Source organism: Balaenoptera acutorostrata, chromosome 3 (assembly GCF_949987535.1).
Source record: "Balaenoptera acutorostrata chromosome 3, mBalAcu1.1, whole genome shotgun sequence".
Lineage (NCBI taxonomy): Eukaryota > Metazoa > Chordata > Mammalia > Artiodactyla > Balaenopteridae > Balaenoptera > Balaenoptera acutorostrata.
Genome location: NC_080066.1, coordinates 60,103,418 through 60,122,420, shown reverse-complemented (window position 1 = coordinate 60,122,420; position 19,003 = coordinate 60,103,418). Strand labels below are relative to the sequence as shown.

Below are 19,003 nucleotides of genomic sequence, written 5' to 3'. Positions count from 1 at the left end.
GTAGATTTGGCATGATTCTGGGGTGAGCAGGTGAGGACAGAGTCCTGATTGTCACATAATAACAGCTCCCTTGGTAGCTCAGATCTGCAGGGTAGTTTTGTGAATTGTTCCCGTAAACTCACCCTAGACAGAGTCCCAGTGATTTGTTAGGCTCTATGTATCTTTTTGTATCAGCTAGGGCTCTATAACAGAGGACAGAGTCCATTCTAGTTCATTTAAGCAGAAAATGATCCACTATAGGGTATGAAAGGGCTTAGAGTTGATGGCAGAGCTGTAGACACGACTCTAGGCTGAAGTCGCGTGAATGACTCTCAGAGGGGCCAAGAGAGCTGCTACCTCGTCTGTGATCAGGACGCCACTGGGTCCAGCACCACACGGATGCTGCCACAGTCCAGAAGCCTCTATGGTTATCAAGCTGTCACAATCAGGACGCCACCATGATCAGAAACCACAACCAGCGCTGCAGCTCCACCACAGAGTCACACTGTGCCTGTTCGTCTACACCAGTGAATGCCTTGTGCTCTGCTTCCCAGTACTCATAAAGCTAGTGATTGGACACTGGAATTTCTGCAAGGGCCACTGAAAAAATCAGTAGACCCAGCAGAATGGTGGCTTCCTCCTCACCTCTACCTTCTGTGCCAGCCCATCTGCCAGCCTGGGAAACACAGACTAGCTTTCCGGCCTTGCCATTAGAGGAAGGCACACATGAAGGCGGAAGGGAGCCGACGTTAAGCACAGTCTACCTGTATAAACTCTTTTCTGTTAAAACTCACTGGAGCACATTTGGATGTCTACAAACCAAGGACCCTTGTCAAACAGGCTCTGTCTCTGGGGACAGGGCACTGACTACGAGATGCCCATTGAATATGCAAGTGTGGCTATGAAAACGTTTTCTATGTTGGGCTGAAACCTGTGCTTCTCTGTCTCACCTGTGCCAGTTTTGCTTTCTGGCACCAAACAGAGTGAATCAGTTCCTGTGTCCATGTCCAGAGATCTAAGGATGGTGACGATGATGTTCCCCAAACTGCACAGCAGCACTGAAAAGCCTGGCTTTCAAATGGAAAACTGTCGAGGAGAGCAAAGCACCAAAGCAAAGGCAGAGAGATGGCCCGGCATGAAAAAGATGGCAGGGCTAACCACCAAGAGAATATATTCGTGGTGGCTCAGCAAAGGCATAACCACCGTCATTTGGCAACTCCCAGTCTACCGAGAGGCAGTAGAAACTAATTAATTCAGAATGTATTATATACAGTATGCTAAATTGGTCACCAGAGGGAGTCTAGATATAATAGGACTTTTGGCTAAAACCATCATTATAACAGTTAGTATCCGGAGAGCTTTTTCCTCCTTCTTTCATCCAAAGTGCTCCAAGCACCTTGCTACCTACCACTGGTCTCATTAATGAACTAGTGCCTCCGTGAGCTAGGCAGGTGGCCACCCTCATTATCCCACTTTTTAAAGAAGGGCACCTAGAGGTCAAGTGACTTTTTTTCACATCATGCTAATTAAAACCTTCTGTAGCTGTTATTTACAAGTTCATGGGCTCCTTAAAAGCTTTGTTAATGATTTTAAAAGCCCAATTCACTCACTGACTGCTTTGGCACTCTCACTGAGTCAAAAATGAAGAGAAAAGAGGCAGTTTTTCCCTCATTTTGGTGATGTATGAAGGCCAAAGAATTCGGTAAAATAAATTAACTGCCTCTGGTGCCAAATGTATTTATTCGTAATACTTCTTGGTTGCCTATGTTGAATAAATATTATGGATTATATAGAGACCGAGAACTTGACCCCGAAGAAACACAGTCCAGCTGGGAAGGGCTGTATGTGTGAGCCACTTCTGCCTGGGGTGATGTGGAAACGCTTCACAAAGAGATGGCAAAGGACAGGAAAAACAGCACAAAACAAAGCAGTGGACATTTACTCCTTGCCCTGGGAGCATTCTGAGGAAGTGACCAAGGAGTTCTGGATGCCCTGGTCCGTCTCCTGGCTCCTGCTCTGCCTCCTGGTCTTCCCACGGATTCTGGTGCAGTTCAATAGCTTTCCAGTAAATTCCATTTTGACTTAAGCTCACCTGAGTCTCTGGCTGATAAAGAATACTTTCTGGGCAGAAGCAGGGGGTGAACAATGTCCTGGAGAAAGGAAAGACCAGGCCTTTCAGGGAGGGATGGAACAGACGACTTGCAATGACAAGGTTTGAACCACTAAATCTTCTTTCTATACTAGATCCTTGCCTGGATGGTACAAGTACCAAACACATATTTTATTTATTTATTCATTTATTTATTTATTTAATTTATTTATTTTTGGTTGCGTTGGGTGTTCGTTGTTGTGCAGGGGCTTTCTCTAGTTATGGCGAGCAGGGGCTACTATTCGTTGTGGTGCGCGAGCTTCTCATTGCGGTGGCTTCTCTTGTTGTGGAGCACAGGCTCTAGGTGCGCAGGTTTCAGTAGTTGTGGCTCACGGGCTTAGATGCTCCGCGGCATGTGGCATCTTCCCGGACCAGGGCTCGAACCTGTGTTCCCTGCATTGGCAGGCGGAATCTCAACCACTGTGCCACCAGGGAAGCCCAAACACATATTTTAGAAGTGTAATGCTGACATGTAAAATGTCCCCATAGGAGAAAGCTGGGTGGAGGGTACATAGGACCTCTGTATTATTTTTGCAACTTTCTGCAAGATTATAATTATTTTAAAATAAAAGGGCTGTTTGTTTGTTTCTAAAGCGCACTGTTTTTGATATGACTAGTGGAGACAGGGTCTGAATTCCCACCTCCTCTGCTAAAGTGTGTGGTTGGGGGAGGTTCCACAGTCAGACAAAGGAAGAAGCCAGCACCAGAGGTGTAAGCCAAACTGAAACCACACTGGGGAGCTGGCTGGGGGCCCTGTCAGGGAGTGGAGGAAATCCAGGCGCCTAAGGCAAGGCTCAAGCCAACTCAGTGTACCAGGCATTCAGGACCAGGGGGAGGGAGGGAGGACAGAACAGGTTGGAGCTTCAGGCTAAGACGTGAGCCGTTGCCTCTTGGGTCCATCACTGTCTGAAATATGCTCTTCCAAGCTGCTGGGGTGTGATGCAGGGGAGTGTTGGCCACAACTACAAAAAAGGCAACAGAGAGGTGAAGAGAAAAAGATAGGAAGAGGGATACACGGATAAACTGGAGAAGAGAAAAACCTTCACTGCTTGCTGGCCAGACACTAGACACTGAGCCAGGTCCTCCTGTGGATTTCATTTAATCCTCACGTCAACTCTTCATGGAAGGTGGTACCATCTTCAGTGAGCAGATGGAGAAAAGCAACTCAAAGTGACTTGTGTTAGACCATACAGCTAGTAGGTAGCAGAGCAGGGACGAATGGGCAGGTCTGCCAGATTCCAAGCCCCCCCAGAGTGGTCCCCTCGTGGCCAGGAGCTGCTCCCCAGCCCCAGCCCCCTCTGCGACTCTAGTGGCACAAAACTGTTTCCCCTCAAGGTACTAACAACGCCCATCACCTCACCCATACCCCAACCAGTTCTAAGTGAAGCTGCCTCTGCCCACGCCGCCCTCGAGTGCGGGTGGCGTGTTTTATACCAAAGGAGCCGAGGTCGTTAACCGCACTGGCGGAGGGGCCGTCTGCAACCAGCTACCGCTAGTGCAATTGCTGCACCCAACAGCGTGGACATTACTGATTTTGATGACTCTTGTCAAGTTGCCCTCCTCGGACTTTGCACTGGATGCCCCCACTTCCCCACACCCATTGATACCCGTCTGTTACCAGGAATTTTGATCTTTACCAATTTCAGGGGTTTTTTTTTTTTAACATCTTTATTGGAGTATAATTGTTTTACAATGGTGTGTTAGTTTCTGCTTTATAACAAAGTGAATCAGTTATACATATACATATGTTCCCATATCTCTTCCCTCTTGCATCTCCCTCCCTCCCACCCTCCCTATCCCACCCCTCTAGGTGGTCACAAAGCACCGAGCTGATCGCCCTGTGCTATGCAGCTGCTTCCCACTAGCTAGCTATTTTCTGTTTGGTAGTGTATATATGTCCATGCCACTCTCTCACTTCATCCCAGCTTAACCTTCCCCCTCCCCGTATCCTCAAGTCCATTCTCTGGTAGGTCTGTGGGTAGTTTTTTAAAAATTAGCTTTATTTAGGTATGATTTACGTATGATACTCAGGGTAGTTTTGATTCACACTTCTCCCTTTAACAAGTGAGACTCCTATCTCTTCATATGCTTAAGTGATGGGGGAGTGTTTTAAGGTCCCTCAAGTAAAAAGAGTCCTGTCCTGCTAGGTATCTTACCTTAACCTAAATTCCCCGTTTTTGTGGGGCAATAACACTTCCTCTCTATCCCCATTAAAGTGCCAGCAGTTGTCACTTGGGTCTTTTCTAGTTTTAAGCCCAAGACGGCATGAGTGCCATGTACATTATCCTGTCTGATGCTCACAGTTCTGTGAGGTGGTTATTATTTCCATTTCAGGGATGAGGAAGCGGAGGAGACACAGTGAGCCAGTGGCAATGCTGGGTTTAAATTCAGGTCAGTTTGAATCCATAGCCCAGACTCTTCTGACTCTCTCACTCTGATCATTGGACTTGGAGTCAGACCACCAGGACTGACATCCCAGTTCAGCTATAAGTTGCTTAAGACACTGAGAAAATCTTGTCCCCTCTCTAGGCCTCTGTGCAAAGAGTGGTTGAAGTTGCCAACTTCCATGACCTGAGTGGGAGAATGGGGCAGGAAATAATCCAAGACTGTCTAGACCCCAATCTTTTCATTGCTCATCACAGTGAGTGAGTCACAAAGCAGAGGAAAAGCAAAACTTCTGCTCCTGCTATGCCAACAGCAGCACTTCTTGATGCATTCAGCTCTGAACCCTGGGGACGGGTGAGTGAGGGGGGGAGAAAGTCCATACTTCAAGCATTTATCCAACACACACGAGGCAGCCCAGGCTTGTCAAGAGGCTTTTCTTGTCCCAGGAACCAATTACAAAGGCAGGTGGAAGTAGTTATCCTTGTTGAGAGAAACAGGGCACAGGAACTTGCTCAGAGGCCCTGAAAGATGATGAGAATGAAAACCAGATTCCACAGGGTTATGGGAGAGAGTAAACTAGAGCTGCCATTTAGTTTTAGAAACTGGGGTAGCGGGGGGAAGGCACACATTTTAAAGGAGGGGAGAATGAGGCATAGACAGTCAAGTGTCTTGCTCAAGGTCACACAAGCTTTAAGAACACGGGTCTCTCGATTCCCGGTGCAATGCTTACCATCTCCCCACACCCCCTGCAAACAGCCGATCTTCTCTTCCACCAACACACAGGGAGACTTGGGAAGGCCTGTGCTGCTGGAGAGGAGACACAGTTTGGAATTAAGTCTTGGTGATGCTAATAGGATACATCTGCTAGGCTTCACAATTGGGCTTTTATTATTTGCACATTGGTAATGCCGTTGTATAATTACCTTTGGATATTTCGTTACAATGACTCTGTGTTTTGCTCTGCAATTTGCTGGAATCTGCAGAGACAGAAGTTTACTATAAGGGAGAAAATAAATGAAAAATTCCAAAGATGTGGTTCAGCCTAGGACCACACGATTTTTATCCAAAGCTTGTAAAACATCTCCATCCTTTTAAGCCCCTCTCAGCTGTGCAGCACATGAACTTTTCTTCCTTAGGGAAGCCTGGAGACCAGCAGTCTCTGAAATGTGGTGCTCCATGTTGATCACAGTTCTGGTTGTATTCTACCATTGGACTGGGCAAGGGAGCTATGCTGGGGAAGGTCTGGTGGTGCTAAGAAACGGGGGTAGGGAAGGACAAATAGCAGCGGGAAGACCGGCCCACAGGTTGCTGAGCATTGGCTCAGCTACCTTCTGTTTTTACTCTCCATGCGTTAGGTTGCTAACACCTGGAAAATAAGACACAGGCTCTGACTGTAGTTCTGAACCAGGATTCAAAGGTTGAGCCCCAAGGCTTTGGAGTCCCAGCTCTGCTTATCAGCTGTTGACCTTGGACAAGTTATTTCACTTCTGAGTCTCAGTTTATTCACTAGCAAAGTATGAATAATAATAGTACATACATTATAGGGCTGTTAAGAGGATTAAATGAGGTAGTATATACAGTCTGATTAGCACATTATAAGGACTCAGTAAATGACAGTATGATTATTACACATTTCAACAAATCTATGATGTCATAAATTGTAAGATGCACCATTATTTTATGTACCACTGGAAAAAGAACATTACCTAGTAAACTATGGCACAAGGTTTTCTCATGTAGACTTTTTAAACATGTCCTTATTAAAAAATCTCTATTTAGACATGAGTGTTTGATAATATATCACTTTTGTACATACATAAGAAGAAATATGTAAGCAAAATGAATTCCCTTCAGAAGAGTGCAAATCTTGGGTCACTTTTTGATTCAGCATCACTAATGACCATATTTTCACATAATATTGTCCTCTGAGCCATCAACAGTGAGTGATGCACCATTTCTTTTTTAAAAAAATTTATTTATTTATTTATTTAGGGCTGCGTTGGGTCTTCTTTGCTGCACGCGGGCTTTCTCTAGTTGTGGCGAGCGAGGGCTGCTCTTCGTTGCGGTGCGCCGGCTTCTCATTGCGGTGGCTTCTCTTGTTGCAGAGCACGGGCTCTAGGCGTGGGGGGTTCAGTAGTTGTGGCATGTGGGCTCAGTAGTTGTGGCTCATGGGCTCTAGAGAGCAGGCTCAGTAGTTGTGGCACACGGGCTTAGTTGATCCGCAGCACGTGGGATCTTCCCGGACCAGGGCTTGAACCTGAGTCCCCTGCACTGGCAGGCGGATTCCTAACCACTGCACCACCAGGGAAGCCCGATGCACCATTTCTTAAAAGGGGGTCTTCTCTGCTGTCTCCAGAATTTCCTTCCAAGTTTTATGCACATGTGCAGACAGTGACAGCTCTGTGTGATGGCCACCTGCCAACCATGATTGTATGATACACCCTGAGTACAGAGAGGTCAAAGTGTGGGGAAAGTGTGCATTTAAGAATTCATAACTTGTGAAGTATATTGTGAAATATTTGTAACTGTTGAAGCTTGAAGTTTGTGAGTGGCTTCCTTGAAAAATATTACTGTGTTCAATGTTACTATTCTCCATGGCAGAGTTACTACTACTATTATTACTATTACATTCTCGAAGTGACATTCACTGACATAAATTATTAATGTATTTAAGGGACTTCCCTGGTGGGGCAGTGGTTAAGAATCCACCTGCCAATGCAGGGGACACAGGTTCGAGCCCTGGTCTGGGGAGATCCCACATGCCACGGAGCAACTAAGCCCATGCACCACAACTACTGAGCCTGCGTTCTAGAGCCCGCAAGCCACAACTAGTGAAGCCTGCGTGCCTAGAAGCCTGTGCTCTACAACAAGAGAAGCCACCACAATGAGAAGCCTGCACGCTGCAATGAAGAGTAGCCCCTGCTTGCCGCAACTAGAGAAAGCCCACACGCAGCAACGAAGACCCAACACAGCCAAAACTTAAATAAGTAAATAAATTTATTTTTTAAATTATTAATGTATTTAATTATTAATAATTTAATTCTCACAACAACCATATGAAGTAGATACAGTTATTATGCTCTTTTTACAGATGAGGAAACTGAAGCACAGAGAGGTGAAGTAACTTGTCTGAGGTCACACAGCTAGTCTTTCTAGAGACTTTGTTCTTAACCGCTACACCGGGGTTTCTCAACTCCAGCACCATGGGCATTGGACCAGATGAATCTTTATTGTAGGGGGGCTATCCTGTGCCTTGTAGGCTGTTTAGCAGCATCCCTGGCCTCTTCCCTCTGGATACCAGTAGTACCCCCCACACACACCCAGGTCTAACGACCAAAAATGTCTCTAGACATTGCCAAATATCCCCTGCGGGGGGAAATCACCCCAGCTGAGAACAACTGCATTATGCCTGGCCCCTTTGGGTGGCCACTGAGGAAGCCAGACCCCAGGCCCTGCTGCAGATCCCAGGTTCTGTTTCATTCAAGCCCAGAAATGATGGGAGAACCCAAGATTCTGGGCATGCGGCCAGTGGGCCTTAGGTGGAATCTGGTGGGCCTGCGGAGCGTCAGTTGCTGTGGAGTGCCAGAGGAAGAGCAAGTGGTCAAGGGTTCAGGAGACAGGGGAAGTCAAGAGAATCTGAGATTCATCAGATGCAACTGACATGATAGCTTTACAGAGAAAGTGACGTTCCCTTTGTCCTTCAGACCATCCCACTCCTTTCCCCCTTTTCAGGGACGACCACTATCATGTATGTGGTATGTTCCTTTCAGGCTGTTTTTTTCTCTTTTACATTTATAAATTTGTATACATCTATGATAAATATGTAGTACTGATTTTTCTATTTGAGAATTTATATAAATAGAATTTAAATTTTGTATCAAACAGTAATTTTCTGTTTTCACTTAACAATATATTTTTGGGATCTATCCCAAATGATACGTATAGATTTAATTCATTCCTTTCAACTGCTGTGAAATATTCCATTATGTGACTATACCATATTTTGCTTAGTCTCTCTCCTACTGATGGACATTTGAGTTGTTTTCAGTTTTCCATGAATACCAACATCCTGTAGTGACTATCCTTGGAGGTGTTTCCTGTGTACAAGCTGAACTCCTCTCTGGAACATCCTTAAAGATGGAATTGCAGGCTTATAGGGAAAACAGTCGAAATTACATGTTTTGTTTCATCAGGTGCAGCCAAGTTGTTCTCTATTGGGTCTATATCAATTTATACTCTCACTAGCAATGTATAAAAGTTAACTTTTCCCACCAACACTTGGGGCGGCCATTCTTTACCATTTTTGCTGATCCGAGGGAGTCTATTCCCATTGGGGGTGGGTCAAGCACGTGGATAAACATCATCCATCATGTGCATCTCAAAGGGGAAAAGGTTGTGAGTCACTGAGTCTGTGAAAATAATCATGTTTGACCACAAACATCATACTGAGGTTTCAAAGTTGAAGAATTGCTTAACAACTCCTCAGAGTAATTCACCTTAGCCAGTGAAACACAAACTGCTCTTAAAACAAAGCAGTCATCAAATTAACTGCTGTGCTGAAAGAACTTCCCAGTGGACTTCATATATGTGGTTTGATCTGCCCAGTGAGTCCCTGTGGCTGTTCTTTGGCGATGGAATAACATTGAACCTGGAGGTCCGCCCTCCATTCCACAGGGCTCTGCACATGGGCAGATGTGAAATGAGGGGCAGTACCTCTGGTACCTCCTCCCTCATCCCACCCCCCACTGTTTAACCAAGATTGGTGGCGCAGACGGATGATGGCCTGCGTCTCAGCCCACCAGGGGAGAGGACAGGATTGGCCCAGAAATACTGCTTCAGGAAGTGAGGTCAGCCTGGTTCGGAGCCTGTCTGTACTGAGACCACCTCCTGCCCCAGGCCTTTCAGACCTTCCTTGCTCACTTGCTCCCTCCCAGTCCCGTACCTCATTCCTTCCAGAGTCACAGTTTTTAGGGTATTAAGAAAATACAGCAGGAAGCCAAGGGATCGGATCTGGGTTCCACTTCTGCCCATCACCCTGTGTCCAGGGGACTGTGTCTGTACAATGGAGAGGGTCCCTTTCCCTGGGACCTCTCAGGGTTAGCGTGAGGAGTGCCACAGGTGACAGGTTAAGTGTGGGGGAGAAGTGGTTTAGCAGAGGAGGCTCCAGCTGGGCTGTTCAGTGACCTGGGCTCCACCACTTAACCAGCTAACTTCAGGAAGCCTCTTCTGTTCTCAGTTCTGGCCTCAGTTTCCCCATCTATGAAATTAGAGCATTGGGCTAGGTCAGCACTTCCAAAACTGTATTCCACAGAATGCTCTACATGCTCCGTGGAAAAGGGGCTCCTGTCTACTAAGTCTGGGAAATACTGAATGCCATAACTACCCTGGAAATCACACTGGAAGGCAGTGTTTAAAGGTTCAGAGATATCTGGCAGGAAAGAAACTTGATGTTTCCCAAACATCTTTGGCTTTGGAACACTTTTCCCATTGAATGAATAAAAATATTTTAACATCTCTGAAATTACGGATGTCTCACAATTGATGTATCTTAAGAGACTTTGAAATACAGTTTAATAAATAATAGCTACTGGGTATCAGCTAAATGCTGGCACTCGCTAAGTTTTTTACATGTAGTATTTTATTTAATATTCCCAGTAATCCTGTAAATTAGGGACTATTATTATTCCCACTTTGCAAATGAGAAAACCGAGTGACAGAGAGATTAAGAAACTCACTCAGGATCATACACCTAATAAATAGCGGAGCTGGGACTTAAGCTCTGATGATCCTGAACTCTTTTTTTTTTTTAAGATTTTTTTTTGAAGTGGACCATTTTTAAAGTCTTTATTGAATTTGTTACAATATTGCTTCTGTCTTATATTTTGATTTTTTTGGCCACGAGGCATGTGGGATCTTATCTCCCTGACCTGCACCCCCTGCATTAGAAGGTGAAGTCTTAACCACTGGCCCGCCAGGGAAGTCCCCTGATCCTGAACTCTTAAACACAGGTAACACTGACCTTTGGAATCGGATCTGTGATGCAGTGACCATGAAGGACATAAGGCACGGTCATCAAAGGCATTGAAAGGACCACATTCCATGAGAAAGAGCAGAATCATAAACAGGCAGATGCTGTTTTTGTGCCAGTATCAGGAGAGAGGAATCTGGTCCAGGAGTGCCCTCAAGTTAGTGCGAGGAGCAGAGGGGAGTGGGGGTAGCACTGAGAGGGATCCAGATCTGGCCTTTCAGCAAATAATTTTATAATGTGGCTTTGCAGGGCAGAGGGATCAGGCACCTGGTCAACCTAATAATAAGGACTGTGTTCTACTCTGAACCCTGTGAACCGTTTCCCACACTGGCAGGCCTTAAATCACACCTGCGAGGGAGGTGGGCAGGATTATGATCCGCACCAGATAAGGTTGCTGAGGCCCAAGGAAAGTGAAACTCAGAAATGCTTTCTTGCATCTCTTTCTCACTGGTGTCTGCAGGAGCCATCAATTCTCCAGACTGCAACATGCAGAAAACAAAAGCAGGCAGAACTTCACCCTGGGAAGGCGGATTTCTAGGACAATGTGTTTCCAAAGAAGGCATGCACTTCTCTCCTCTCCCTCTCTCCCTCCCTCCCTCCCTCCCTCTCTCTCTCCCTCTCTCTCCCTCCCTCCTTCCCTCTCTCTCTCTCTCTCTCTCTCCCTCCCCCTCCCTTGTGTCCCTCTAGAACCCAGTGCTCCCTCTGGGTTCCTAACATCCTGCTCCCCAAAGACAATCTGAAACATCCCTGTTGAAGTGTCTCTGACTTATATCAGCTGTGTCCCTCACGCGAGTGGGATTTGCATCCTTACAAGGGAGGGAGGCATTTATAAACAGGCATGTTTCTCAAACTGTAACGTGCATATCAATCCTGGGGGATCTTGTTAAAATGCAGAGTCTGAGTTTGTACCAGTTTGGGTCCTGCATAACGAGCTTCCAAATGGATGCTGAAACTGCTGGCCCTAGGACCACACTCTGAGTAACAGAGACAGTGGTTTGGTGGAGAAGCTGGAGTCAGGATGTCTGGCCACCTTTCCATCCAGCTGACTTTTGGAAAGCTACTTAACTTCTCCTAGTCTCAATTTCCCCATTGGTAGAGTAGTAAATCCTAGTAGTATTTAGTAAATGCCTAATTATTAGTGAAAACCCCAAATAGTGCTATCTACTTAATGGAATTGTTAAAAGGATTAAGTGAAAAAAGTAGGTACATAGTACTTAACCCAGAGCCTGGCACAGAGTAAACTCTCACTAAATAATAATTAGCAGCTATTATTAACGGGTATGGAAAGGCTAGTCTGATAGAATCAGGCACCAGGAAGCCAGCAGGGAGATGGGAGAGAAAGGGATTATTTCTGGTGTCATGAGGATAAAGCCATTCATATTCTGGCTTAGAGCCCTCAGAGGCAAGCTCCTCTCCTATAATTCATCACCACTGCTGCCCTGCTGGTTTCCCTGGAAAGAATGAGAACCCAGGTCACCGTGGGCAGACAGGATGACAGGTCATGGGTCCAGCCTCCTGTCTCAGCAGCTTTGTCTTCCCAGGAGTGTCTCTGCGGGTCTTTCACTTGCTTGCAGCCACCCTCAGCTGCTTCTCCTTAAATCATCTCCACATCACAGAGGACCGGGAGCCTGCCTGCATCTCGGGGGCCCCAGCTGTCTCCTGTGGAATATCAATATTCCCATCAGGCTGTTTGTAATGTCGCCTTTGCAATCTGCTTTCGGCACAATGTCCAGGTGGGGCATGCTTGCAGGCTTAGTGAAGCCATTATTCTTCTCGGCGACATCTTCTGGGAGTAGCGTGGATTCATGAAGAGACGAGGCCAGTCCTTGCTTATGACAGGATCTATGTGGCCCACTTGTCATCTGCATCTATTTGTCCTACAGACCCATCCATACTCAGACCAAAGAATCCCAGGGCTGGAGCTCAGGTGTCAAACTGTATGGTACATGTGAACCCCCTAGGGATCTTGTTAAACTGTGGAGTCTGATTCAGTAAGTCTGGGGCCAGGCCTGAGATTCTGCATTTCTAACAAGCTTACAGGTGATCTGATGATGTTGGTCCATGGACCACACTTTGAGTAGCCAAGTGGTTCTCAAACTTTAACATGCATCTGAATCACCTGTAGGTTGGTGTAAAACACATGTTGCTGGGCCCCACTCCCAGATTTTCTGATTCTGTAGACCTAGGGTGGGACCTGATAATTTGCATTTCTAAGAAGTTCTCAGGTGACCCTAATGCTACAGATTCAGGACTGCACTTTGAGAACCATTGTTCTAGTTTCCCAATTTTTTCATTACCTTTATTAGTATCCTTTGAGTTCTGTGACTTTTCCTAGAGGTCTGCAGTCCTAATTGCTTGTGAAAATTCAGTGCTGCTGAGGGCCTGTAGTCTGTCATATGCATAGCTGGCAATGCCCCAAACTTGGCCAATGATACCCTTGCATTCGTATGACTCTGTCTTGAACTGGTTGCCTTGACTTGCCTTACAAGGCAAGCTTGCTGGTCTCATTTTCCCACTGACAACCTCTCCTGGTCCTTTTTTTTTTTTTTTAAAGTTAAGCATTTTCTCTTTTTTAAAAAAAATTTATTTATTTTATTTATTTTGTTTTTGGCTGCATTGGGTCTTCGTTGTTGCACGTGGGCTTTTCTCTGGTTGGGGTGAGCGGGCTTCTCATTGCTGTGGCTTCTCGTTACGGAGCACGGGGTCTAGACGTGGAGGCTTTAGTAGTTGTGGCACGTGGGCTCTAGAGCGCAGGCTCAGTAGTTGTGGCGCACGGGCTTGGTTGCTCTGTGGCATGGGGGATCTTCCCAGAGCAGGGCTCAAACCCGTGTCCCCTGCGTTGGCAGGCGGATTCTTAACCACTGCGCCACCAGGGAAGCCCTCTCTTGGTCCTTTTGACCTGAGCTCTACCAACAGCACCTCCAGCCTTGGTCTTTGTATTACTGCTCTGCCACCCCAGACTTCCTGCCCTGGCTGCCCTGGGCAAGCAATCCACTCCCGTCTGCACGCCGCCCACTGCCCTAGGGTATACCCCTCTTTTCCTGGCTCCTCTAAGGATGCCAGGCAGCTGCCAGGGGCCTGGCATGCGAGGCTCTGCCCAAGGGAAGCAGAAATCATGCAGCTAATTAAACCAACATGGACACACTGCCCTGGAACTCAGGAGTCTGCCCTCTCCCACCCCCTCTGACCAGAGCCTCACAGAGCTGGAATGAGTTAGTTGACCTTCTCAATTGATGTAGTTAGTGAGGTGGTTGTGCAATGCTTTGCTTAACAGGACTGGTTTCTGGGCCTGGCCCAAGGCTAGGCTGGACTCTGGAGGGCTTCCACGTCCCCTGTCCTGCCTGTTCCCTTGAGCCTCACCCTGGCCAGTGCCCTCTAGATACCCAGGCTGGTATTATCTTGTTGCCAGCACCCCTGAACTCCTCTGCCTCCCCAGAGGAACCTGAGGACGATTCCTGTGACCTTTCCCTGAAGCCCCATCTCTGTGAAGCTTTCTGTTTTACGAGCTGGCCTTTCTTGGCTGGAGAATCTGTGTTTCTGTGTTTGTAGTCAGAGCAGAAAAAAGCTGCCCAGAGAGGTTATGTGACCACCTGGGGGCCTGGTAACCTCTTAATACCTCTGTGATTAAGAATCTCTGGCCTCAAAGATGCCATTTTCTCTCTTCCTAGCTGTAGTTCCCAAAGTTCTTCCTAACCTTGTATGACAGCTTCTGCCTCTGCTGTACCAGGTGATCTTCCCTGAGCCTAGCACACTGGAAGGGCAAAGGCTTGGTGTCAGATTGGCCTGGGTTCGAATCACATCTTCACTACTTTCCAGCTGTATGACCGTGGGCAAGTGACTTAACCTCTTTGAGCCATAGTTGCCTTATCTGTAAAATAAAGAACACGAGTCCCACCACGTCCTAGGAGTCTAGGGAGGAAGTGAGAGGATGTGGTAAAGTACCTGGCACAGTGACCAGCATACAGGGTTGTCACAGGTCCCCGCCAACCCAACCCTAGCACCCATCAAGGGGCTGGGCTTCCAGTAGCTCAGCTCCTCAGACAAGGAATGAGTGGGTAGGATCCCAGCCTGGCTTGGTTCCCTCTTGGCTCTAAACTGGGTGAGGATGGCCAGGTGGGCTAACAGCACCAGGACAGGAGCCTGAGACCGAGGCCTGGCTGAGCCCCTCCCAGCCTGTATGATGCCAGGCAACCCACCTTCCTTCTCTCTGTCTTGGTGGTCTCATCTGTAAATGAGGCAGTCTGACTGTGAAACCCAAGTTCTCTCCAGCTCCCTGATTTTAAAACAGGTACTCAATAAATGCATCCGGGCCGGTAGATGGGACTTGCACGAGATGTGGAGTTGCTAGGGTGCATTCTGGGCCCTCCTCAAGCCTCGCCTCTTGGAGAATGCTGAAAACCAAGACCCAATCCCTCTTCCCCTGGGCTCACCCTACAGTGTCCCTGCCTCCATCACAGAATTCTCAAGCCCTGCCCTGCTGAACTGTGCTGTTATGGAGTCTGTGTTTTGCATCTTTCTCATCTAAGTGCAGCTTCCTGGTGAGCCCAACATCCGTGGAGCCACATGTGGGAGAGCGATGAAAGGTTCCAGGACCTGTAGGTGGTCCCTCCCCAGTGGGCTTGTAATCACTTCCCAGATTCCAGAGGCTCATTATGTGAAATCCAAGCTGGAAGCCCCAGCCGGGGTTTGCCTCTCCAATCTCAGCTGTCAGCGGGTGCTTGAATTGTTTAGATTTGTGCTGGGGGGAGACAGGAGGACTAAGGCCCAGGAAGGCCTGTTTGCAACCCCCCTCATCCTTTCCCTGTTGATGTTGGCCCTGTTGGAGTCTCCCCGAGAGCCGTGGTCCCGCCCTTTGGGTGCACCTGCTGCGGATCTGCCAGCCTCGCTGGGCTTGGGGGCAGAGCATTTGACTTGGGCTGGACCCTCCCATCGGGGGGTGTGGGGTGTGGGGCAAAGCATCGGGAAAGAGCTGACAGCACAGTCACAGTACCAGAACTGAACTTGAAACGGGTCTGGACCTTGTTCTACCATTCCTTCCATTTTTCCTTTCATAAGGAGGGCTAAACGCCTCTTGCAAACACAGAGGCAGGTACTGTGGGGGGCTTCAAAGAATTACTACACACAAATCCTGCCCATAAGGAAAGAACAATCTAGAAAGAGGTCAGAGAGAGTCATCCCTCCATTCATTCTTTCATGTTCTGGGTCAGTAATCTGTCACCAAGTCCCTCTCCTTCTCTCGAGCTCTCAGGTAGAAATGGAAGTTTGGGGGCGGATGTGGAAGGACTGAAGCTGAAGAGAGTCTGTTTTCATACTTGTACTCCCTTCCTGGGGGCTAGTGCAGACGGGAGATACTGAGATGGGAAGTGCAGCCCCTTCCTCGGGTTGCACAAGGCCTAGTCAGTACACAAACAACTATAATACAAGGCTGACTCTGGGAAGTGCCTTCATGAGGCAGAGAAAGAGAACCTGGAGTTCCCAGGAGGGAAGGGTCACTCCCAATGAGGGCACCCAGGAAGGTTTTGAGCTGTGCCTGGAAGGATGAGGGGTTTCTACAGCTAGAGATGGAAAGGAGTGAATGACAGGTACTGGCAATGTGTGAGAAACCCACAGGAAGCCTGGAAAAAGCAGGATGTGCAAGTTCACTAGAAATTAACTAGGAGAGATTCCCCTTCTCTTTTTAATGGCTGTGTGGTCTTGGACAAGTCACCTAACCTCTCTGGGCTTTATTGCTTTGTGTACACAATATAGAGAAGGCAGAGAGCTCCTGTGAGGCCCTTTCATCTCATCTTTCTTTCATAAAGCCGTGAATAAGACCGACAAAGTCCCTGCCCTCATTGGGTGGGGAGAAAGAATAAACAATAAATAGGAGAGATGGTGCTAAATGCCTTGGAGAACAATAAATTAAGGAAGGGCATGGAGAATGGTGAGGGGTGAGATAACAGTTTGAAATAGGATGCTTAGAGAAAGCCGCACTGATAAGATGACAATTGATCAAAGATCTGAAGGAAGTGAAGGAGACAACCATGTGGATATCTGGGGAAAGAGCTATCAGAACAGAAGGAACAGCTAGTGCAAAGGCCCTGGGGTGGTCGCAAGCTTGGTGTGTTCAAGGCCCAGTAAGGAGGACAGTAAGGCTAGAAAGGAAAGGAAGAGCAGTAGGTTTCCATAGAAACTGGCTCTAGAAGGATGTATATAGCTAGTCCTCTCTGCCACGGGTAAGTACCATTGTGTAATCAGAATCAGCTTGATAGGGCTGGTTAGCAAGAAACACTCTGCAATGCTGGCATCAGCAGCTGGCAGAGTGCCCAGTGCACCTGGGGACAGTCGTTGGCTGGACCAATTGGCTGTGCTGAGAACATGCTTCCTGACACACTGACTGCAGGGATTCTCAAGTGCTCCCGCCTTTGACCTAAAGGGCTCTGCAGCTCTGTTTGGAGTGTATAGAGGTACAGCATGGTCCCGTAGCAGCAGGCCTCCAGCACTAACACCACTGTTCCTACAACCAGGCACTAGCCCTGAGCAGAATCCTCAGTAAGGTGACAACACATGTGGGGAGAAAACATTTGACATCTTAGTTGGGCCCTGTTTCCCCAACCCCCAACATTCCTTCCACCTCTTGGCCCTTCCCCTTTCCACCAGTCAAAGGATTCCTCCCTTGCTCCTTGTTGGAAGAGATGACACAGCAGAACCCCCCAAAACAGTTTTTTTGGCTATGAGTCACAAACGCCAAGGTCCTGGCAATATTTATGGCACTAAGACATGAGGATGAGTGAGGAGAAACAAGTTTATGGTTGGGAGGTGGGAGGGGAGGCAGAGGAAAATGAAGACTGTGGATACTGGAGTCTGGGTGGTGGCATTGAATGGGGTCTGTGCTCTGCCCTCTTCTAGATCAAGTGCCCGGTGTGGAATGGGGGCAGAAGGGGTGGCTGTGGGGTGTGTCCAGGCCAGCTGGGGTCGCAGAGAGTCTTCCCCAAGCCCTCTGGGTCCAGCTTGATGCTGGTACCACATTTAGTCCTGTGTGATTAAAAATGGCCTGGATGGGGTCCTGGGAACGCAGAGAGGCCAGGCCACTGGGCATGGGGGAGGAAAACAATGTCAAACCCCCATATAAAGAGGAGTAAATATTCATTATATATAGCATTTATTCTAAAGCATTTCACATGCATTAAATCATTTAGTCCTCACAACAATCCAGTAAGGTAGGCACTATTATTATCTCCATTTTACAGATGAGGAAACTGGGAGGATAAATAACTTAGCTAAGGTCCCAGGGCCACTAAAAGAGACGGCTAGGTTTTAAACCCAGGCAGTCCGGCTCTGGCATCTGTTCCTTTAACCACTCCACTGTATTGCTAAGATCAGGCTGCCTTGGTGGATGATGCCCGTATGGATCCTTGACCACACTGAGGATCAGATTCCATATCGAACCACCCACTCCCCGCCCCCCACCCCTGGTTCCCCATCAACCTCCCCAAAGCTTAGGCACAATCCAAATAAAACAGGGAGGGAAACTTCCAAATTGACTGAGATTAAATTTCTACCACCTGCTAGAAGGGGGCTCACCAGTCAAATTTAGTTCAGTTATAGATTAATAAAGTGTTTGTGGACTAACATTCATTCCCATTCCAATAACCACCTAGTACTGCAGCGTTACTCCCTGCTGTTGCTGCTTCTCCTGCCACTGTCACCACCATTAGGCCGCCTGCTTTGGAGCAGGAAAGGGCGGCACCACACCTAGGGTAAGAACAAAGATATACCTATTACTGGGAATACGGCTTCCTCTTCCCCGGTCAAGGGTTTCTCATTCTTAGGTTAAGCCATTCCAAGTGGGTTGGGTTGGGGCACTTCCCTTGTCTCCAGCAGAAAGCTCCCTCCGATTGGCTGGAGGCATCAATCACCCCACTCACTCATCCAATTATGCCTGCAGTCCTACACTCATCTGGAAAGAATGAAGGCAGCAAAGCACTATGGTCGCATAATGCAAACCATTTGTGTAGTCAGAAGGAAAATGGGATGTGATTCACATGGACTTTCCACCTTCTTTTTCAAGAGGCCTGTATGGAGAAGGCAGGGCATTTTGCAGAGAAGGGACATTTCTGGTCAGGCTGGATTCATTCTCTGTAACCATCTCTGGACCTCTTTGGGAAGCTAGGTCTGATTCATTCTCGGTTCCTTGCAGATGAGCTAGGTGTGTGTGTAAGAGGTCAGGGGTTTTAGAAATTCCAAGTGGGCAAGTTTGACATCATCTTAATTTCTTACAGGCCATGGGCCAAGATGCAATAATGTATTTGATACACCAAAGAACACTGAAAGGAAACTTTTAACAGTTATCATCCTGTTTTAATAGATTGTAAGCTCCTTGAGGGCAGGCATGTTTATAATCGGCTTGACCTCCAAGACCTAGCATAGGGTCCTAGGAGGTAGATGCGGAGTTTTATCTCAACACCCTTTCCAGTCTCTCT

At 47.5% G+C, this 19,003-nt stretch overlaps 1 long non-coding RNA gene across 1 annotated transcript; it reads right to left on the bottom strand.

The window, feature by feature from the left end:
- Positions 1-3,949: 3,949 nt before the first annotated feature.
- Positions 3,950-5,449, bottom strand: LOC130707733 (uncharacterized). Its single transcript, XR_009007754.1, has 3 exons — positions 5,437-5,449; positions 5,244-5,320; positions 3,950-5,034 (listed from the first exon to the last, which is right to left on the bottom strand). It is a non-coding gene; the product is annotated as an uncharacterized LOC130707733 (long non-coding RNA).
- Positions 5,450-19,003: the final 13,554 nt, after the last annotated feature.